Source organism: Callospermophilus lateralis, chromosome 9, assembly GCF_048772815.1.
Source record: "Callospermophilus lateralis isolate mCalLat2 chromosome 9, mCalLat2.hap1, whole genome shotgun sequence".
NCBI classification, from domain to species: Eukaryota; Metazoa; Chordata; class Mammalia; order Rodentia; family Sciuridae; genus Callospermophilus; species Callospermophilus lateralis.
In genome coordinates, this window is record NC_135313.1 from 134,408,133 (window position 1) to 134,433,625 (window position 25,493).

Here is a 25,493-nt window from a genome sequence, read left to right on the forward strand (position 1 = left end):
AGGCATTAATTTCCAAAGACAGATGGACTGAAATAATCATCTCTTTCTGCCAAATACTGAAAATTTAAAAGCAAAGAAAAAATCACAACTGAGAGGAAATGTTTCTGTGAAACCTAATAATTTTTTTTTTTCATATAGTGGTCCTATTACACAGAAAGATATAAAAAGCTTGGGAAAATGGACTCATTACCAAAATAGTGTCTTTATTTTGATATTTTTGGTTATTTGTCATTTAATGAAAAAGGAAATTTAATTAAACATTTTTGTCTTGCATCTAGCAAAGTCAATTATTTAAATCGTACTTGAATTGACCTCATTGATTTTTTTTTTCTAGTGACAGAATGGTTTAATTTGGAGACAATCCCATGCAAATTATGTTAAACCTCTGATGAAGATGATTTATTTTATTTGGCTAATTTCATCTTTATTGATAATGTTGCATGTCAAACATAATATATGTGAATTCACTATAGCTTTAGATACCTAGGATAATATGGAAAATGCCTTTCTGCATCATAAAGTTGACTGTAAAAATAATACTGGGGATTTGAACTTATACTCTAATACAGAGACTCGTTTTCATATGCCAGTGAGCATTTGATAAAAATTAAAAATTAAATGTTGCACTTAAGTCAAATAAGTAATAGGCAAAATACACAAAAACTCTGATATTTGAGTCATGCAAATTATGGCTTATATGACACAGGGATATTGAACTAGTAAATTTGATAGATTTTGAACACAATTATATACAAATACATATGCTATTAATAAACATTTTTTATGATGATGATGGTAAGAGTGGTAGAATCTAAACAAAAGGAACTGACTCTATTTGTATTTAAAATATCCAATCTACATTTTAGAAGAATAGTACTAACTAAACAAACTGCCAACAACACTCTGGCATTCAGACTACCTATGGTCCATCTGTGTTTCTAGTTTCTTGGTTTTCTTCCTTGGAGTTTTGAGAGGACTCTGCTATTGATGCCAAGGGCTGAGTCAGAATCATTTTTCAGTGTATTTGTTATATAAGTAGATGTAAAAGGAATGTCTGGTGACTTCAAAGAAATATTTTCCACCTCATCTTTAGGCCCTTCACTCAGTTCTTCCTTTTCTTCTATTTCTTCCAGGCTATAATCAGAGCTAATTCCAGATACAAAGAAATGCATATATAATTCTGAATATTAATTTGTTTCATTTACCCTATGTAATCCTAGCAAGGAAGGAATATTTAATAATTAGCTGAAGTCTTTAAATTAGGTTCAAAATTAGTAGTGAAATGTTTTTCTCATGGAGAATAATCATGTTAATATATAACAAGATTGTCTCACATGTATATAATCCTAAATAAATTGTATTTATTATTTAGGATTAAATAAATACAATTTATTTACGATTATATGCATGCATTATATTGTGTCACTCTAGGTTTTATTCATAGAAGATCATTTAGTATTATAAATGTCAAGTTAAATATTTCACTTAAGAGTATGTTTTATAAAATAATTTTATATCCATGCTGTAAAAATCAATGTAACTTAAATACAAGTTTATTTTAAATGCAAATTAAACAAGCATGAGATTTTTGCACATGAAGTTTGACTCAGTAGTTATCAGAACTTGAAAATTATCTGAACTCCTTTTGAAAATACTCAAGCTCATATCCTACTCCACAGCTATTAAATAAAAATCTCAAAAGGTGGGGGGCAAGAATGTTTAAGATTCCTCAGGTGATTCTACTGTGCAACCAGGGTTAAGTGATCTAAATGCTTAATATGTTTTTAATCTGGAAACAAGTATTAAGCACTGATAATTTTTAATAACATCCAGTTTGATTCTCAGAGGCAACTTCCTCCAACACTTTTTTCCTGTCTATTGTCAGAAAGCATAACATGCACACATAAGCAGACACCCATATTCACATTTCCTTTTCTGTTGGTTTATTTAATATTAATAGAAGTATATTATACCCAATGTTTCAACCTAGCTTTTGTTCCACTTATCATATCTTAAATATCATATACTAATGCGTGTAGTTATCAGTTTTCAACTGTTGTGGTTAACTTTTTATTGTATAAAAATATGTTTTATCATTACTTCAATGGTACTATGATAAAGTTGGAGACATACTTAGCAGTTGATGTTCATAATTATGGTCAAGATGAGCTGTGAAAATAAATTTAAACCAAACACTAAGGTCCTGGAATTTTCTTAAATAAAATAAAACTTCCAAGTCAAGTTTTACTTCAAAAGGATTTAAATATGTTCCAGCATTGGATTATAGTAATCAGCACATTCACAAAATTTAATAAAAATTTTAAGGTATTTGACGTTTAAATTACTTAAAAATATAATTTTATCTCTTAATGTGGAGACAGAAAAGTATATTCATTGTGCTTCTTAAGAAACAGGCATTGAGCCTGGATATACAGTTTAGTTAAAAGCTTGCCTAGCATGCTTGAGGCCCTGGGTTCCATCCCCTGTCTCAGGCAGTATTACATGACTGTAGTTCCAGCACTTCAGGACGATGAGGCAGGAGGACTATGTAAGTCTAGGACTTCAAGGTCAGTCTGGGCAATATAGCAAGACCCTGTTTCAAAAACAAACAAATATGGGGTACTTTAAATTAACAATAAAAAAGTCCCAATTAAATTAGAGTACTAAGAAATATTTAAGAATTTCAGTGAATTTTTATGTGTACATATTTTGGCAAATGTTGCTTTATCATCACATGTGCAATAGCCATTATGATGCCTTGTGCAATATTATATGTCTATAATATCATATCATAGTAAGAGTGTATTTATATAAGTTGAAAACTGTGTACTGAGAAAAATAAAAGACCATGATGGTTCAGATGTAGAAGTGTTTTATACATGACTCTTCAGTATGTATTCAGGTCTTTTGAAAATTATATTAACTGATGTGATGTTTAGCAAATTATCCATCATTATTCCTGTATTTCTCATGCTGTCATAAGTATTTCAGATACATTATTTTTTTTTCAAGTATAAGGTCCTCACTGAGAAACTGGTCTAAGTTAAGGTATAAGGCATGAGTAAGATGTTTCAATTTTTTTTTGAATTTTTCTGGGATGATTTGATGGTTGTAAACATCATACCAGATTACTTAAATATATATATTTATCCACTTGAAAAGCATTCCTATTATTAAAAGTCTTATAAAAGGCAATAATTATTTTCCACCCATGCATGAAAATTATTCATAACTGTGGGATTCATTATGTCATGAGCCTACACATTATGCACATAATTTAATCAATCTCATTCCCTACTACCTGCCCTTTTCCTCCACTCCTCCCTCTCCTTGATTGGCTTCTCTAATGATCTGCCTTCCATTACTATTATTTTAATTAGTACACTATACTTATATGTAAAGGCAGTATTTATTGTGGTATTTTCATTCATGGACATAGCATGCTTTGATTGATTTCATCTACTAATACTTTCCATGCCCTCAGCTCCTCCCTCCCTTTCCATCCCCTCCTTCTACTCCCTTTCATTTGCATGAGATCCCTTTTCCCCTCTAACTTCCATATGTTAGAGAAAACATACAACCCTTGTCAGAATATCTGAGTCTGACCTATTTCACTTAGAATGATATTAAGAATTTCTAATCACCCAAGAGAATTTTCAGTCTGTTTGATTAGCAAAGGTAAGTTCACACTTTGAAAAAAAAATCAAATTTATTTAGTATGTGCCAAATTCTAGCACTAAAATAAAAAAAGAAATGGGGAAGGGGCTGTGAGCAATGAATAAGTTTCACAGGTATTCTATCACAACTATTTTATTTCGGGTTTAAAAGTTCTAAAGGCAGCGTAATCACTTTCAAAGAACATGGTGTTCTAAATCTTAAAGTACTGTTAAGAATTCTCAAGAATAAATATGAAAAAATTATTTAAATTGTTTAAAAATCAATTGAAAGTATAATGATTGAAGTTTCTTTTATTTTAGATAATTTGAATATTTTAACTTATTTTTTCAATCCCTTTAAAAATAGCAAATACTGACTGAAAAGAATATTTTTAATTACTTAAAATTAAAAAATAATTAACATATGGAAAAGAAATGTAGCTACTTAAACTTCCAAAAGACATTTTTGTAAGTCTGTAGCATTTTGCTTATGAAGTCATTAAAATTTAAAATTTAACTAGGACTTTTAAGATATCTGTTATTTTTGTCCTGGGGATCATCAAAATGACAAAATAGCCTGTTAAATACTATTCCTTTGCAAAAATATAATTGTGTTAAATTAATCCTATTCAAATAGAATCCTTTTTTTATGGTATTCATTCATTCAAATTTACTGTGTCACAGCATTGTTGATGCTACTAGAATTGTTTTTCTTTCATCCTTGGAAAATTATTTCCATTCAGTAAAATTCACACTGTTCTTTGGATTTTGATGGACTGATATAGTTGTGTAAATACAATTACCACCACAATTAAGACATAGAAAATTGTATTAGTCACCTAAACTTCTTCACACTTCCTGATCTCTGGCAACCATTATCCCTATAGTTTTACCTTTGCAAAAGTGTCACATAAATAAAAATATAACATCTAGGCATTTATAACTGGCTTCCTGACTTAACATAATATGTTTTAGATTCACCCATATTGTGTGGATTCATTGCTGTTCCTTTTTATGATTAAGTAGAAGTACTGTATTCTAATACATGGATGAACTACAATTTGCCCATTCTTCAGAATGGGGACATTTTAATTCCTTCTCATTTTTGGCAATTCTGAATCTAAACTATATTATATATAGTAATTTCATTGAAAATAGTAACATTTCAAAGTTCCCTCAAAAAAAGTGAGAAGTCAAATAGAAGGTAAAACTCTACAGAATTCCTAAGTTTATTTATCTTACATTGCATCATATTCATTTATATAGTTTACTATTTTAAACTGTAAACATGGATAAAATTTCAAGCGAAAAGAAATTCCTATTTCTTTATGAAACATTCTTACAGAAAGGCTTCACAAATAATCAAATCTATACTGGATGATGTCTTAATCTGCATAAAACAAAGCCACAATCAGGAAAGGCCTGACACCTACATGTCAATGATGCTATGGCTGCCTCAGGCATTCCAGGGCCCTCAGAGAGAGAGGCTTCATCTGTCAGTTTGGGAACTGTGCTCTGTTCATGACTGAGGAGCCCAGGGCCCAGGTAGGCTTCTGCCAAAGAAGCAGATTCTGTAGAAATGGCACTTAGACAACAAAGTTAAGGCAAGCAGAGACCAGAAAGCATTTTCGAAGAAATCAGATTTCTGAGCTCACAATTATCCATGCATTAAACAAGAGGACGAAAAGAGAACAAAGGGAGAGAAACAGATAGTGAGCAGAGTTCAAATAGCATGCACATCTTTTTCCAGTACTTCAAAATCTTCTAATTTCACCATACATTTGCTAATGTTATTGATTACAATTCCTTTGTAGAATAAGACGGTGTCATTGATATTATTCTGAAAAATATCATTATTAGTTATATAATAGAAATATTTAAAATCACAAACACAGGAGTAAAGAATTTATATATATAAATTTCCAAATTCCTAAATCATAAAGATTAAAGATTCAGTTTAAAATTTAGGTGCTCCTGGACTTTTTCAAATTTGTGAAAACAAATGCTAAAAATTAGTCATAATTAGTATTTTTCGTACTTAACAAAATTATCCCCATGATAAGGTACTAGTATATAATATTCTGTTTCTGTATCACATTTCCAATCTATTGTATTCATTTATGTCTAACAAACGCTAAAGGTGAGAAATTTTATTGTACATCTTTTTATAAGGGCCACTAAGTAGCTATTATTGAAAATATTGGAAATGATATTAGATTGAATCATTCTATTTTTACTAGAATTTTACTTAGTTGAGGAGAACTGATAATGCAAGTTATATAATAGAAAGTATTTTCAAGGTAACAAATTTTTACCATGACAGTAGGATACCTGGTCATTGAATTCATACCTAGAAGCATTGTTTAAAGAAACTATGCTTATATTTTAATGTAAATTTTTTCCCCAAAACATACTAAATGTTTCTAACTATGATGTGTCAGTACTCTTGGGAAGTAGGTTAACAAATGTCGACCTAACATTGAATAAGGAAAAACAAGAGACGAAACAGGGAAAGTTCTGCAGGTATTATTCCAGAACTGAAATGTTGATCTTGTGCCAGTTTCAGACTCTAATCTCTTATCTTGGGGGGGAGTAAGGGAAGGAGAATTCATTTCACGAAAAAAATTTGGGAAATGAGGTCAAAGAATCTGATCTCTTTCAAAGAGCATTCTAATTAAATCCATTCCTCAACTGTCATGGAAATTCTTTTTCAATAATGACACAGAGTGGAATCAAGGTGTCATACCTGGGCTGGATGGCCCCTCAGGGGAGCTTGTTTCCAAAGCACTGTCTGGAGGAATCCCATCTACTAACTGCAGGGCTAAAAAGAACAACACAACTTATAAACAAGCCTCATACATAAAGCACCTTTACAGCTTCACTGTAGCTTTTTTAATACAATCCAGAAAGAATTGAGCCTTGACCTTGCTAAAAGTCATTTTACTACCCAACTGTGAAATGACAAAATTCCACTTAGATTTATTCCTCTTACTATATAAGTCAATCCTGGAGTGACAATGTTTTCTAAATAAGTTTACAAATTACAATCTGCTCATTTTAGGATAATGAAGTCATATAATTTTGTCATTTTATTTTGTGTTGCAGATTCATAGAAAGCAGTCAAGTGAGAATAATCAGGGACTATTTATAAATCCTAAATGTCATTATTTAATAAAAAGACAAACATATATCATTTCTGTTTGTATTAAGCAGAACATAATACAAATGATAGTGTTAATGGGAAAAGTAACATTACCAGTCACTCGGCCATTTCCATCACTTGAATGCTGGGCTGCTTTGGAGGGTGGGGGAGGTGCTTTTCACTTTGTTCTCCTCAAAGATGAAGTCCCCAGATGGAGGAGCTACTGAGCTGCAGTGAGCCTGTTCTCACTATGCCTGCTTCACAGGGCCTCTGTAAAAACAAAACCATCAAACACAATCCTATATTTATTTATTTATTTATTTTTCTTTGAGTATTCTTCTGTTTATTTTCATAAACATTAGGTGTATTTCTTACATCATCATTTTATTTTTTTCCTTTAAAAATGCATATACTTTTAATCATGCATATTTTACAAAATATTTTATGACATCTTACCAGTTCTTTATGACAACACTGATCATCACCATTTGTGATAAATTATTTGTAAAGCTGATTTTAATATCCCTTCCATTCCCTATATTTAGAAATTGCAAAGACACACATCTTATAACAACAAATCCATCATCTACCAAAATGAAACACAATAGTAATTTATTCAAAAAATAGTTATGGAACAAAAGAAAATCTCTGCAGAAGTAAGGTAAAATGTAAGGAAAAATAAAATATGGCCCTCCTCAATTAACTTAGACTAGGACAGGGGACAAATATAAAAATAACAAATTGAAATGTAAAAGGCTTTTGAGAAATACAGTTGAAAACTAACTTTTACAGAAGAATCAGAGAAATTATTGAATGTAAAGCAAGGGTTAAAAAGGGGGAAGAATACTGGTACACTAATAGCTGGCTTGGTTAATCTATCTCTTATTAGCACCAGTGTATCAGTGGAAAATGTTTCAAGAATTTATATTTACCCAAGATAAGGTCCTTGAGGTCACAGACTACAAATGGCTACTGCTCACATTCCTGGCAGGTGAATGTCTGCAGAACCTAGGACTATCCTGCCTCCTCAGGCAGATTAATGCCTCCTGGCCAACTGCCACACCATCTTTGCTCTTTCACTTATAACAAAACTTAGAATTGTTCATACTTTATTTCTGCAATTTCTCTTTTCCCACTTGAGTTTCCCAATTAAACTTTTACCAACCCTTGACCCATTAACACTTTTCCTATCAAAATCACCAATAACCTTGACCACAAATAAATCAGTGGTCATTTCTCAGAACTCTTTTTTTTTTTTGGACCTGTTAGCAGCAATAAACACACATGACCTCCCTTCTGTAGTGCTTTTTCTTACCCAGAACACCACATTTCTCACTCTCAACAGATCCATACTCTGGCTGCTCTGCTTTTTTGGTGCATTACTTTTCATCTTCTGACCAACATTGGTGTCACCAGAACTCTGGCCATATTCTTGTTAATATCTGTACTCACACTTTCTTGATGATTTGTTACCTTTAAGTTTTATATACATGCTGATGATTGTAAACTCATGTCTACTCCATCTGATGACCTGTTTTGGTCTCCACATCAAGGCCACTTCAACTTAGCACGTCTAAACCTGAAATCTTAGCAGTCATTCCTTTTCTTCCTTCTACCCCAAACTCTGTACTTCTCATGGTCTTTATCTCAGCAAAGAGCAAGTCATTTTTCTATTTGCTGTCATCTCCTCTCTCATCATCCATAACAAGTCTACCCTGTTAGCTCCTCCCTTAAAAGACACCAAGCATCAGCTTGACTTCTACCATAGAGTCTGAATCATTGACAACACTCTAACAGGGCTCTGCTTCTACGATGCATGCCTACTGTCTTTTCTCAACATAGCAGAAAAAAAAAGGATCCTGTTAAAGTGTGTAAGTCACTTTAGGATGTTTTGTTCAAAACCTTCTAGTATTTTCCCAATTGGCACAGAAAAATCTAAGTCCTTTTAATTGATGTCCTGTTTCCTAGATGTCTCTGACCATCTGCAAGGACAGAATAGCTCACTCCAGTCACACTGGCCTTTTTGCTGCCTTTCATGGTGCCTGGAGATTTCCTGGGATGGCTACCCCGGCTGTTCCTATACCTAGAAGATTCTTCCTTCTGATAGCTTAATGTTTCTCTCCCTCATTTCCTTCTGATTATTTCTCACATGTCACCTTTCAATGCCTTCCTCCATGACTCCAAAATTTTCTATCCCATTTCCAAGCTTTTTTTTTTTTTTTTACTATAAGCCTTTAACAGCTTTTGGCTTATTTATTAGTTTATTATCTGCTTCCACTGGAATTGGCTGTAAAGGCAGGAACTTGTTTTTCTATTTTGCTCATTGCTGTAATTCTGGAACAATTGTTTGGCATACAGAAGTTTCTCAATAAATATTTAAGTGAGTGGAAAATGAATTCTGTATTTTCTTCTTCATGGGTAAGAAGTCTTGATAAACTTGGACTAGATGCTTGTGTAAATTTGGGTCATTCCACTCTTACAGGACCATGTAAGTACATCGACGCAAAATAGTCCAATACATAAGAAGTTCACTGTCTTTGTGCTTTGCTACACATCCAGAAAAAAGTGATGAATTTACTATTTCATAACTTTCTAATACTTCTGCCAGAGGAAAAAAACCTGCCTCAAAAGAAAAAAAAATGATTTAAAAGCTATCATCATTGCCAACTGTGTGAGATACTAAAGACAACGATGAATCACTACAGGGACAGAAACAGAAGCCTACATGGCAGATTCTATAATATACAAACCCCTCATTCATAATTCCTCTTAAGGAAGGAGAGATAAGGTGGCTGGTGATCTCATCATCCCCCAAAACATTAAACTTCTACCATATCAGTTGGTATATAGTTATAGCTAGCCCTTGCCATCATATTACACTGTTCCTTCTTTCAGAACTCAGACCTCTAATAATATAGCAAGAAAAGAAAACCTACCACTCAAACTCAGATTTTGATTCTGAACCACTAAAGTCAATTCTGATTAACTATTGTGATCATACCCCACCGGGAGGTCATGGGATGGATCCCCAACAGACCTCTGAAATAATTCAAGATAAGGATCCTCAGTAATAAACAGATGATATAGAAACATAGTGAGGAATTAGCAGTAAATACTGATTTGAGTAGCTTATAATGCCTCTGTGGTCTGAAACTTTCACTTGATCTCTCATAGTATTAGCAAATTCAGAGAAACTCAAGGAGATGGTTAAATGCTAAAAGAACATTTTAAAATATTTGTCTAAAAATCTAAAGATGTTATTTCTTGAGAAACTGACTTCAGTTTAGCCTTATTCAAGCATCACTCTCACTGCAGACCTGGTTTATTAGTAAAAATGCAGTAAAAGCACACCAAGTAATGACATCTTTGATCTTCCTCCTTAGTTTCATGTTTCTCATGTTTTAACTGATTGATTTCATGAGGTATATAATAAAAATACTTCCACCTTAGGCCATATTCTCAATCACTGTCACATATGGATCTCACCTATTACATGCTAAAAGCAGTCATGATATGAACTTCACAGACAATAGTGTTTAAGAGCTAAAGACTTTCATAATACAGTAAAGCAGACAGCATAGAAATTTTAAACATAGAGGAATTTTTATACTCACAGATTCATTTAAACATATCAAGAACTATGTAATGTTTTGAACAACCTACAATAAAAATTAATTAAAAAAAAATATTAAAAAAAAAACATATCCATAACTCAAATACAGAATACCCACATATTCATATATTTATCAGTTTGGAGATCCTAAAATAAGCTAGCATTTTTGTACAGAATATGTATATTTCTATGAACAAAGAATTTAAAACTTGTCAGAATAAATAAATAGCATTTATGAAGACAATTGAGGGAATGCAAAGCTATGGATACTTTGGGAAGCATATACGGTATAATCATTCTACAAAACACTGGTCTAAATGGGTGTACATTTCTAGAGTTGCAGTTTGAACCACAGACCCTCAGAACAAGGACATTAGGAGAGACATGATTATTACTAATTGATATGAGGTAGAACTTGTGCCTGTCATAACTAGATTAAATCTTTTAATTAATAGTGAAAACTTGCTAAATAAAGAGACAAAATAAAAATGTAACAATTAGTGTAAGATGATCCAAAAGCAAGAGTTCTGAATTAATAAGAATTGTGAGATTAGATAATCAACACAAGATTAATAATAGAAATGTAAATTTTGAGGTGTAACACCAGTAATAGCATTTAAAAACATAGCTTTATATTTTCAGTCATCCTATGGGATACAGAAGAGATTAGTTGTTTTTATAAAAAGAGACTCTCAGAAAAGAGCTTTAGTCAGCTAAGGTAACAGCCAAAGAAAGTTACTAAAAGTCAAATTTGAAGTTTTTTGGGGTTGACTAAAATATCACTACTAAGAAAACCTGGAGGAGTACTTGGTCTTGAGGAAAAGATGATCTGTATCTACTGAACATATCCTTCTCTTGGGTGAAAGTCTCCAGGAAAAGATGGAGTATTTACATAAGAACACTGAAGTATTTCTTGGTTAGCTTGTAGCCAAGAAAGCTGGGTGTATTTAGATATGTATACTGTGTGTGTGTGTGTGTGTGTGTGTGTGTGTGTGTGTGTGTGTGTATATATATATATATATATATATATATATATATATATATATATATATATATATATCCTAATACAAAAGTTTGGAAAGGCTCCAAACACAGGAATACTTACAACTAGAATGTAGACTTCCTAAATTACCACAGTTATTTAAGTAATACACAAGTTTCCATTTAGAATATATTCTCCTGTGTCCTTCAGGATATGCTCCCAATAGTCTCCAAGTAACTGTACTTTTGCACTGATCAGATTTCAATCACCTAGTGTGCTGAAGTGTATCTTTTTAAACCAGAGGGAGGTTCATAGAAGTTTTTTATGTTGGAAGATAGCTCACCATAATGGTGATCCCCAAAATGGACTATGGGGTCAACACTAGGGGGAGAACCAAGAAATGTGTCATTTACTGTCTCAGTGACCTTCAGTCTCATCATCTATAAAAAGTCACCATATTTATGTTAAAAGGTGCTGTGATCCTTAAATAATCTCAGCATATATAAAATGGTGCCTAGTACACAGTACATGTTCCATATTTATCAGCTGTTATTACATGACATGTGAATGTATTCCGTAAACAAAATAAAAACATGATAATTATTAAGGTTAAAGTAAAATGTATGGATATTAAAAAAAGGAAGTATTTATGACTGCCTTTCTCTTTGGTGACAGTGGCATTGGGGGTCCTACTTGAATCAAGCTCAGTTATGATCAACTTTAAAACCCAACAGTGTTCAATATTCAGGAACATGTGCTTTGTTTGCTGTATAAGCCAAATTTGCTGTTTTAAAATTCTCCACCTTTAATCACCTCAAGTTATTTCATCATACCATGAAGGACTTTAATAAAAGTTAAATATTTAACATTAGTTTGTTAAATGCTGGTGATGAGTATGTGAATATGCATTAGAGTATATAAATTTGAACAATCTAATAGGTGAAGCTTACATGAAGAATTAAAAAAATAATAATTTATAAATGTTTACCTTTTATAACCAGGATACATTTCCTTTGGTCAAATTTTATATATATATATATATATATATATATATATATATATATATATATATATATATATATATATATATATTTAACAGTGGTTAAAATTTAATTATTTTAAGTCTAAAGGGTTTACAATATGAGAAAATGGGTTTCTATTTAGCAGGAGAAACTGTTATGGTTAATCATTAGAGATATTCAATTATTTAATTTAGTTAAAGCTACTGATAAATCTGTCTGCCATGAGTGACCACTGCACCTGTAATAGAAGCACACATCACCAAACTGTGTGCTCTGTGAAAAGGGAAACACTACAAGGAAAAAACAGAATCCTCTAGCAAAAAGGGCAACGTCAGGTTGAAAAACAGGCCAGATAGTTAGTGTCCCACAATTCTCATCCAAATCAAAATTCACTGGTTCAAATGAAAGTAAATAAAAGTTGAAAACAGAATTAAATAATGTTCAAAAGATTGATGACTAGCTGAGGACTAGCTTTGCACTAGTTACTAGATCACTAATTAATCAGGTGAATCATAAGATGTGGGTCACTGGAATCAATGCATTCTAGATAAGAGTTAAAGAACACAAAAACAAAAAATGAATTAAGGCATATAAACAGTAGCCAAATTTTAATAATGTTATTTAATATATCTATTAGGAGTTTTTTTATTATCTGTTTACAATATTATTTTCACATGTGGGGAGGAGTGGGGTAAATAGAGAGAACCTAAGAAATCCTGTAAAATTATTATAAATTGTATATACAATTTATAATAATTTTAATACACACACACACACACACACACACACACATATATATATATATATTTTTTTTTTCACCATTATTCTTTGAGAGCTGTATATTCCTAGTAAATACTATGAGATAGTATGAAATATTCAAGTTCATTAACTTGAATATCTTAGCAACTTCCTTAACTTTACCACATCTTCATGAAACTAAGTCTTTGAGCACTTTTCAGTGATACCCATGTGGTCCTTCAGGAGTCCAGGGAGAAAGATGTCCATTATTCAATGTCTTAAGTTGCTTCTGTAGTTTAGGTTTCATAAAACCTCACAGAGTTGAAGTAGGCATCACCATCTCATTACCACTGATCAAAGCTTCCCACAACAAAGCCCTTTCATCCAATTTTAAAAGAAAATAAAAGGATTAAAATAATTTTACAATACTAGAGCTGGAAGACACTTTGATGAACACAGTTACAAAACCTTATTCTGCAGAGGAGAAAACCAAGCCACAGAGAAGTTCAATGAAGATGATGATGGAAAAGAAAATGACAAGGACAAAAAAAAAAATCATAGGCCCAAGAATAGAATGAAACCATGCTCCAAACCACAACAATTCCTGTTCTGCCACAATATACTTTTTTTTCCCAGTCTTTCTCTATGCAAAGAAGAAATAAATTACAAATTTTACAACTGGTGTATGAACTGAAAATGTTTTTACACTTCTCTTGAAGCAACATGCATTTTCATTTCATAAGCCCTACAATTTTCTGCAATAGCATACAACCAATTCTCGTTATTGAGAAACCTTTGCTTATTACATTTTGTTAAAGACCAAAGATGAGGGCCTCTCTCAATAGTATATCTTGTGGGGAAAAGATTGGATGAACCAGAAGAGCGCAGAGCCCATGATCAAGCTTAAAGATAGGGAATGGTGGTAACTCTAGTCTTCTGTTATCATTTTAGCAGAAGTCTTTCTAGGGACAGGGTAGGGGAATATGAAACACCTATAGGTAAACAAACAGGGGCCAATTCAGTTGATTCCAAAAAATGCAGCAAAGATGTATAGCTGGTTTCATTCCAGACAGTGCCCCACCTCTAAAAGCTTATCACCATCATTCTAGGAAAGACGCCCGCTTCTCTCTGCCCTGGCCTCTGTTAACACAAAGCAATTACCACTGAAAGGTGAATCTCTCCCACGGCAGACAGGCTAAGCAAACTCTGAACCACAAGGACTGGTCAAGAAAGTCTCCTAACACTGATGGTTTTCAATATGGTTTTATGAATATCTTGTGCAATTTTAGAGAGAAACAACTTTTTGCATACTAATAGATAAGGAAAAGAAATCCACATTAATCCCACAACCCATTGTTCTTTGAATAATATTTTTATTTAAAATTTAAATTTATAATGAGCATATTTTTTTTTAACTTTTCGGTCAGAAGTAAATTGGGCAGAAAACTAAAAAGTAGTGATACAGAGGGTTATTGTGGAGATTAACTGGGTAATATTCTTTAAACTTGATATGTAATATTAATAGTCAATATATAAGCATTCACCATTGCTTTTGTTATTGTGACCCTTGAAATGAACCTTATGAAAACCACAATGACAAAATATGCTTTAAATCTGGGAAAGATTAAATATATTGTGCCAGTGCATTTCTCTACTGAAACCAGTCATATTTTTGGAAGTACAGACAGCTGTATTCCATGTATCAAACTGCAAACTTCATGGTAACCACTATTGCTAGGCAATTGTAGAATGATACGTGTGGTCCACTTTCCATATGATAAGAGGAGAGTGGAGGGGAAAATAAAATGTTACCCGATGATCTGGATTAAAAAACAGTATATTTCTTAAAGATTAAAAATACAAATTTTACCTATAGAAGAGTACAGCCTTAATTACTCTGTTGAAAAGTAGGATTAAAACCAATTAAGTAAAATGACAACAAATATATACCTACTCATACAAGCAGATACATCATCTGCTTGTAAGCCATTGATATAAAAGTGAGTAAAAGATGAAGACAGCCCATATTTTAAAAAATTAAGTTACTTATTGCCGCTGTCTGGCTGGGCACAAGATCACGAGCCACTCAAACAGGAACAAACTTTATTTTTGAAACAACCGCCAAATACCACGTTCGTGCCCAGGAAGAATCCTTATCCACCCACGCGGCGTTCCGCCGGTTCCTTCCCGGACCCCCAGCGCAAACACTTCCCCCGGAATTCCCTCCTACTGCACTTTCCCAACCAATGGGAACTCTGCAGGAGTCCCGCAGCAGGCCCAGGTAAACAGCAGGAGTCCGGTATCCATATGAATGTAATTTTTAACATAATCATATCATCTCAATGGCTAGCTGGTGTCACCATTCAATCAAAAATGCCATGCATCATATTAATTGGCTGTGGCTCCCAGCATCTCCCCCCTTCTGTTTAATTAAGCAACAAGTAATGTGGCTAGGGACCGTGCCTGTTAGGTTTGTCCAATTGAACATATGGTTCTTACCCGTCATTGGAAAACTGACCTTTAGGCGTCAGCCTCCTGTCTTAGGTTGATACCACTGCAATTGGATCATACCCATCACTGACTACTGGTCCAGCATATAGCCATACTTGTGGATAGGCCTATGCACCAGTGGGGGGTGAGGTTATTTGCCTCACCTCTGTTGGCCCCCAGATTTGGCCTTGGTGCCAGTGGGGGGGTGAGGTTCTTTGCCTCACCTCTGTTGGCCCCCAAAAATTAGACCATCACTAGTAGAAGGGAGGAGGATACAGAAATGCCACAACACCAAATCAATTGACAACTCCTAGGGAAAATTGCATCACTGGTGACACATCAGCAAAGATACGCCAGCATTACCATAATTTGTTGTATCAACAGATAGATCACAGTGCATACAAGTGATACATAGTCCAGGCAAGTTTTGTAAGCAGTTCAAAGTGGAGGAATCTATCAATATGTCCATTTCCTCCCAAGATAAATCGACTCATTGATTGAACATTACTTGTTGAGTTATTATTCATTGATGTATCAGTTTATACAGTTAGTTGTGATAATTATCGAAGAAGTTGTAGTTTGGTTTCATCTTTGTCTTCACCAGCACTGGGATGAAAAATAGGAATTCTGACAATGATGTTAAGGAAAGAAAGAAAAAAAAATGTAACATTTCAACAGGTACTAAGAAAACATTTTTTTTAGAACAATTTACATTATCTTGAACAGAATTATTAAATATAATGAAGAGGAAAGATGAGAATAAACAAACGGATCTGTTAACCTGTTTATTTGTACACATATTAAAATAATCTTTAACAGGTGTTTACCCAATTTAAATTAAACCATTAAAATTACGTGAATAATAAAAAAATAATTTTGATCCATTTTGTCATGAGCACTCCTCATATATGAAATATGGACATACGCACACACAGACATAAAACACAAAACACTTGCCTTGCCTTGCCTTGTCCATCCCTTTTCTCATTAAAAGACCAGTCAAGAAACATGGAGGAATACATGTGTTCTGCAGGAGAAAGTGATTAATAGTGAAACAAATGCCTATAAATTTCCTAACTTGTGGATGAAATATATATCCTATGATGTGCATTAATTGAAGAAATAGTAATCTACCAGTGTTGAATAAAAATGAATGTCAAAATACACATCATGTCCGATTGGAATCTACTTGCATTGATGTTAAGCTGGGTCAGTTTCTGTAGAAATATTAGGATTTTTATGCACCATTCACTGAAGTTACTTTTCAGTACTAGGAAACAAATATGTATTTCAGGTGAATGAATATTTCTAAGAATAATCTTGTGAAAAGTTGATTATAAATCCACATATATGAATACGAATGAATTTGATGAGTGTAAAATAAGACACATATTTCGGTTTTTGAAAAATCTGGAGAATATATATATATATATACACACACACACACACACACACACACATCTAAAATAGCAATATATATGCCAATCGAAATTTATAATGAAATATATATCATCGACAGATAGAAAAAATAATTATTTTACTGAACATGGATTTATGAATAATATTGTTCAAGTAGGAAGCTCACCCATAATTTGAATTTTCAGTTCCAACATCGTTTAAGAGGAGTGATCCCTTACAATTTGTATCTGCCAAGTCAGCCACCTTACAAGAATGTACGTGTGGTACCAGGTAGGATTCTATCTGTGCATATAAAAATACAGGTGGTGAATAGGCTACAGAGAAAGGGAGACAGGAATTCACATTTTGGTTAACATGGAGAACTATTTCAACAAAAAATTGACTAGATTTATAACTCCTACCCTATATAATGCAAAAGGTAAGTCCAACTATACACCATGCCTCCTCTGAAATGGTTGTATTTTTATTCTGTTTGGGTTATTTTTCTCCATCATATTAGTATTAGTAGTCAGAATATAGGAGAGTAGGGGTTAGTGTCAGGAATTCAGTATTTCGAATGGAAAACTGGAAAATGAATTCAATGTGTATGTAAACATGTGCTACACAAAAATGTTCCGACTCTTATCCAGAACAATGCCTTGACAGTACCTTCGCTCCAACTAAAACATCATTACAGGAGAAGAGTTAGAAAATCAGTGAAAACATATCAGGAATAGAATATGCTCAGGATTTTGAAAACTTGGAGGTGGTATAGGAGTTTCCAAAAGTAAGGGACAGTGTGAACACTTCACAAACATGGAGCTCTGCTGGACTAAAGACTTCTTGAGAAACTGCCTCTGAATTTGGGCACTTGAAATATATCTTGTTGTCAGAAGCTTTAGCTTCCTTTGTAGTGAGACCATCAAACCTGGGTCTGCATCTATGTGACCTGGAGGACATGGTTTCTTATTTTCTAATGAAAATGAGGCAGCAGTGCTGAATTCTCACTTTGAAGGTAACCTGTGGACACTGGGGGCTAAGTGTCTCCCAGTGTGGGCTGTGAAGCCATTTGGTCATCCTCCAATTTTCGTGGTGTTTGTTGCTGCTGCATTGGGAATTTGGTATTTGCTTCACGATATACAAGGAGTTCAACTGTGTCACAGTGCTGGAGAGAGTTCTGTGACGAGTGGTGGGTCAGGGTCTGCAGGAGAATGCACCAACCAGGCTTCTATCCCACATAGCTTGCCCCCTTGACCATAGCAACCTGATTCTGAACATTGCCCTGAAACCTCTCCATATAACAAGATACCTTTACACAGAAGTTTCTGCTGGCTGCACCATGTCAGTAACATGCCATTTAGAAGCCAAATGCAGATCCACATTGCCCCACCACATGTTTTATCACACACCTGCCCAGCACTGTTCTAGGCCCACTATTCAGCAGGCTCCAACATCCTGGCATCTCTGTTCTACACAATTTTAATGAAACCCAGTGAATCCAGGCACTGTCTGGTATACTCAAGATCAGCATCAGGACATCCAAAGGTTCTCCAGTGCCACCTGGTCATGGGAATTTCAAAAATTTCATGGTATCTGTTTAGCCATTTTTAAAGGATGATGTTGGAGGCACTATGGGTTTCAATATATTCAGGACCTGTTAAATGGTGAGGAAGCTCATTTCAATGAAAGCTCTGGAGAACTCTCACAGGCAAGGCTTCCCAAAGAGTGGCCAAAAGGTCACATGATGCCAGGCCTATTGAGTTCTACAATGTGAAGTCCATGTGTTTTTTCACTCTCAACTATGGCTGCCAAGTCTTTCAGAATAAAATAATGTGATATCCTTGCTGAGATTCCCAGTGATCTGTGGAAAGTCAATCTGAGCCTAGATCTCAGTTTCCAATGGTGACTCTCATGTGTGGTCTCCTAAAATCCCAAAACAATTGATGGCAATACTTCTCTGAGGTCAGTTCCAGAACTCAGTCTATAAGGGAAATCACACCAGAGTTCAAGTCCAGGTGGACCCAGTCATCCCTTCCAACTGCCACACAAATGACCACAATTAAAACCAAAACACTCCCACACGGCCCTCATCTTCTTCATAATCTTTGGCTGGAGTTTTCCATTAGGGGCGCAGCCGAAGACAGTGTCCAAAATTATCTCCCTTGTCCCTCATTTGCCTAAAATCTCAGTGGCCTGGACACCCTTCATGTGAACCAGGAGTGATCAAATAGGTCTGCCATTAATACTTTTCCAATTCTAAATTTGAGGCTTTCTGACTCTGGGGTTTAGATTCTTTATGTGATTTGGAGTCATGAGAAAACCCAAGCACACATGGGCATGCTTCTGCAGGGATTTGAAGAATTCATTTGACCCAAAAGATCCATATTCTCACTTGATTTAGGTCAGAAACCTTACAGAGGAAGGCTAGAGACTTCATCCACAATGACTGCAATTTTTGCCCTTTGATTTTGAATGCACACATGGTATCTTTCTTTAGATTCATCAGGTGCTGATAATCTAAGCCACAGCCTCACACAGGGCCAAGAGGCTGATTCAGACACATCCCTTTCCAAAGCAATTAAGCAAAGAGCCACAGTTGATGCCCATTCATTTCCAATTGAACACTGTTTCTTAGGGCTTCACATTGGGGTGGCTGGAGGCAAAGACCTTCCTGACATTCAGGGCAAAAGAAAAATAGGTAAGCAAAAGGCCCAAAGCAGGGTTTCTCCACTGTGACTTTTCTGGTCACACTGATATCTGAGTTTTCTGAGATGCTCACCAGTCCCTTCAGCTATCCAGTACATGGCCATATCACAGAGCTTGGAGATGGTACATATCTTGGACTCAAAACCATGAGCCTATTCTAGAGTGTGGCCAGAATTCAGGAAGAAAATAGGAAAATAGGAAGATAGCAGGTGTTGCCCATCCATAAGGCAATCTTCTGGCTAATCATAAATTGGGCAGGATGAATACTGGGAAGCTTTCTACTAGACAGGACACATCCATTGATGCATTCTATTTTAAAATGTCTACAACCACGGACAGAGTGGGATACACAGACATAGAAACACTCACGTTGTCACATGACTTACTAGAAACAGTCCATACCAAACCAAACAAACTGCCTTTCCTATCTATTCTCAGAACATGAGACAAAACCAAAAACTCACACCCACAACCACAAAGGCACCTCCTTCCCCCAAGTAGGTCTGTGACTATACAGAGGGTGGTCTGACTGATGGGCCATAATATATTCCCCAAACATTGCCTGTCCTGTCTCAGATCTGGTCTCCTTAGCCAACTCTGTGAAGTTGTCAGGAGTCCACGATGAGCCACTACCTGCTTTCTCTGGAAAGGCCAGTTTTCAGAGTATTCCTGGCATTTGGTCATCCTCACAACAGTAGAACCAAAAAATAATGTCTCTGTCCTTGTTCAATCAAAACAAGAGAGCCCACTGGGACTGGGACTGGGACTGACTCTGGGTTCCTGGCTTCCTGGATCAAAAGTTCACGGTGTTCCATCACCAAAAGTGTGAGGTGTGGTCATTTCCTTCAGGAACTGATTGAGGTCACTGCCTTGGCAAACACTTTGTCCTCACAGTTGCTTTCAATTGACCAATGAAATGGAGGCATCCCCTACTTCCTTTGAAATTTTCACAAGTTAGAATGGTAGATCAACCATAGGCTCCCTGGAACAGCTCTCCACACAGGCCTGGTTTGGTCCATCTTCCCTACATTAAGAAGAGAGAAGCTGATTCTGACATATCTTTTCATCCTGACCAGGATGTTTGCATGGAAGATGACTTTTGCTCTCTCAGGTCTTTCATAGCTGCCTACATCTTCTCCAGGGATCATCTCTACATGGATCTTTGAGGTTCTCAGCAGGTGGAAGATCACCTACATTTATGTATTGTAAGACAAACTCTGTTCCTGTTCTTCTGTAAAATTAGATTGAGGGAACAGTGCATGGTTAGGGTTAATAACATGTTCCATTTGGGTTAGGAATCATTCTGTGGAATGAATAATGGTATTGGAACATGCAATATTTATAAGAATATATTGGCGAAACATAAGTATGAAAAGAGAAATCTAGGTAAGATTTGAAGCCCAGAAGGGCATTTTGCCCTTGATTGGGATACTTAGCTTTGAATTACATTCTGCACAGAAGTCTCACATAATTCGATATAGAATGGCAAAAGACCTTGTACCTTGGATGATTGAATGTAGAAGAGAACATCCACTCAAACTGGGATAGTCAGTAGGTTTAGGAAGAAGAATGAGTATAGGTTTTGGAACAAATTTCTTTAGTAATAGGTTTTCGGTTAGAGAATGAATGTAAATGTCAGCACATGAGAAGAGTCAGTCACATGATGAACAGGGGAAAATATGTAGGAAAACAGATATCAATAGACACATTAGGAAATCAGGCAAAGTATAATATGAGTGATAGGATTAGACATTTCCAACAGGGTTGAGTTTGAATATATAATCTTAGGAAGAAACAAATATGTAGTCACCAATAGGATTGATATTGAGCATTAGACAACCTGGACATGGATGTTTTTAGTAATCCATGTTCACTTTCCATTTAGGCTATGGTACAAACATAAGTGTGACCCTTGTGTTTTGTGTCCAGAATATTACTGTGATAAAATATATATGTAGATCAGGTTACATGAGTAATTCTTCCACCATTTCTGGGAGCAATATTTTGAAGATGTATAAATTAGTATTGGGGGTAAAAGAGATGTACCCTGTGTATATGAATCTAGAGAAAATGCATGAGTAGACCACACTGTGAATTAATAATATAACTAGTTCTACGTAAAATAATGGATTGAATTGATATCTTAAAATATATAAGAAATCTTATATTTAAATACTATCATTCATTCCAACCAGTTATACATCTAATGGTAATATTAGGGTTACTGTTTATCATGAAGGGTGTGAGTTTTGCTTCAAAAGTGATTATGTAATTCGAAAATCATGTGTTTAGAAAGTAGTCTCATGAAACGACCAGTCAGGAAACATGGAGAAATACATGTGTTCTGAAGCAGGAAGTGATTGAAAGTGAAACAAATGCCTATAAATATGCTAACTTGTGGATGAAATATATATCATATGATGTGCATGAACTGAAGAAATAGCAACATACCAGTCTTGAATAAAAATGAACGTCAAAATACATGTCATTACCCATAGGAATCTACTTGCATTGATGTAAAACTGAGTCAGTTACTGTAGAAATATTAGGATTTGTATGCATCATTCACTGAAGTTAGTTGTCCATATTAGGAAACAAATATGTATTTCAGGTGGTGAATGTTTCTGAGTATAATCTTGTGAAAAGTTGATTATAAATCCACATATATGAACATAATAGAATTTAGAGAGTGTATAATAAAACACATATATTTCATATTTTGAAAAATCTGGATAGGAGATATATATATATATATATATATATATATATATATATATATATATACAAAAAAAAAACAAAGACATTAAAAAGTAGCAATGTATATGCCAATTGAAATTCATAGTGAAATATATATCATCCGCGGATGCAAAAATATTTATTATACTGAACATGGATTTATGTATAATGTTGTTCAACTAGGAAAATTAATCCAAAGTGTATGCAAAATTGTGATACAAAAAATCTTTCCACTCTCATCCTGAACAATGCCTTGACTTACCCTCACCTTAAGTAATACACAATTATATGGCAAGAGGTAAAAAATCTGTGAATACGTATCTGGAATTGAATATGCTCATGATTTCACAACTTTGGAAGTGGTTGATGAGTTTCCAAAAGTAAGGGACAGGGTAAACACTTCACAAACATTGAGCTCTTCTGGACTAAAGACTTCTTGAGAAACTGCCTTTAAGGTTGTGCACTTGAAATATATGTTTTTGTTAGGAGCACTACCTACCTTTGTAGTAAGACCATCAAAGCTGGGTCTGCATCTATGTGACCTAGAGGACATGGTTTCTTATTTTCCAATGAACAGGAGGCACCAGTGCTGAAGACTCTCTTTGTAGGTAAACTGTGGCCACTTCGGGCAAAGTGACTCTTTGTGTGGACTTTGAAGCCATTTGGTCATCATCCACTTTTCGTGGTGTTTCTTGCTGCTGCACTGGGAGTTTGGTATTTGCTTCATGACATACAAGGAGTTCAAATGGGAAACAGTGCTTGAGGGAGTCTTGTAACGTGTGGTGGGCCAGGCTCTGCAGGAGAATGCACCAACTAGGCTTCTATCCCACATTGCTAATCGCCTTGACCATAGCAACCTGATTCTGAACATTGCCCTGAATCCTCTGCATATAATAAGATGCCTTTTCATATAATGGTCTCCTGGCTGCACCAAGTCAGTCACAAGCCACTTGGAAGCCAATGGCAGATCCACATGGCCACATCACAGATATATTATCACACACCTGCCCACCACTACTCTAGGCCCACTACTCAGCAGCCTCCAACTTACTGGCATCTCTGTTCTACACCATTTTCATAAAACCCAGTCAATCAAGGCACTGTCTGTTACACACATGATCAGCAACAGGACATCCAATGGTTCTCCAGTTCCACCTGGTCATTGGGAATTTAAAAAATTTCATGGTGTTTATCTATCCATTTTTCAAAAATGAAGTTGGAGGCACTTTGGGGTTTCCATTCTTCCAGGAACCATTACATGGGGAGGAAGGTCATTTCAATGAAAGATCTGAGGAACTCTCACAGGCAAGGCTTCCCAAACAGTGGCCAAAAGGTCACATGAAGCCAGGCCCATTGAGGTCTACAACGTGAGGTCCATGTGTCTTTTGACTCTAACTATGGCTGCCAAGTTTTTCAGAATAAAATCATGTGATATCCTTGCTGAGATTTTCAGTTCTCTGTGGAAAGTCATCCTGGACCTAGATCTCAGGTTTCAAGGGCAAATCTCATGTGTGGCCTCCTACAATCCCTACACAATTCATAGAAATACTTCTCTAAGGTCAGTTCCAAAACTAAGTCTCTAAGGGAAATCACACCAGAGTTCAAGCCCTTGTGGACCCAGTCATCTCTTCCAACCGCCACACAAATGACCACAATTAAAACCAAAACATTCCCACATGGCCCTCATCTTCATCCATATAGACACTCATCATAAACTCTGGCTGGAGCTTTCCATGAGGGGCGCAGCCCAAGACAGTGTCCAAAATATGCACCCTTGCCCCTCATTTGTCTAAATTTAGAGTGGCCAGGAAACCCATGTTGTGAACCAGGAGTGAACAAATAGGCCTGCCGTTAATGCTACTCTGCTTCTACAATATGAGGCCTACTCAATGTCAGGTATTGATTGCTTATGTGATTTGGCATCATTAGAGAACCCAAGCACTTCTGCAGGACTTTGATGAACTCATTTGACACAAAGGAATCCTATTCTCACTTGATGGAGGTCAGGACCTAACAGAGGAAGGCAAGAGACTTCATCCACAATGACTGATCTTTTTGCAATTTTGGTTTTGGATGCACACATGGGATCTTCTTTAGATTTATCAGGAGCTGAGAACCTTAGCCACAGTCTCAATCAGGGCCTAGTGTCTGATTAAGACACATCCCTTTCCAAAGCAATTAAGCAAAGAGCCACACGTGATGCCCATTCATTTCAATTTGAAAACTGTTTCTTCAGGCTTCTAAAAGAGGTGGCCTGAGGCAAAGACCTTCCTGACATTCAAGGCAACAGAACTATAGGTAACCAAATGGACCAAAGCAGGGTTTCTCCACTGAGACTCTACTGCTCACACTAATATCTGAGTTTTCTGAGATGTTCCCATTCTCTTCAGCTCTCAAGAACATGTATATGTCACAGAGCATGGAGATTGTACATATCTTGGACAATAAATCATGAGCTTATTCTGGAGAGTGGCCAGAATTCAGGAAGAAAACAGGAACTTAGGAAGTTAGTAGTTGTTTCCTATCCATAAGGCAAGCCACAGTCCATTCATCAATTGTGAACGATGAATGCTGGGAAGCTTTCTACTAGACAGGACACCTCCATTGATGCATTCTCTTTTCTAATGTCTAAAACCACGGACACAGTGGATACACAGACATAGAAACACTCACCTTGTCAAAAGAGTTAGTAGAAACAGTCGACTCCAAACCAAACCAACAACCTTTTCTACCTATTCTCAGAACATGAGACAACACCACAAACTCACACCCACACACATAAAGGCACCTCCTTCCCAAAAGTGGGTCTGTGACTATCCAGAGTGTCCTCTGACTGGTGAGCTATACTATGTTCCTCTCAAAATGGCCTTTCCACTCTCAGATCTTGTCTCCTTGGCCAACTCTGTGATGCTGTGAGGAGCCTGCAGTTAGCCACTACCTGCTATCTCAGGAAAGGCCCCTCTTCAGAGCTCAACTGGCATTTGGCCTTCCTCACATCAGTAGGTACCAA

At 35.4% G+C, this 25,493-nt stretch overlaps 1 pseudogene; it reads right to left on the reverse strand.

Moving 5' to 3' along the window:
* Nucleotides 1-25,493, reverse strand: part of LOC143407586 (cordon-bleu protein-like 1) — a 96,532-nt pseudogene that overhangs the window by 14,570 nt on the left and 56,469 nt on the right.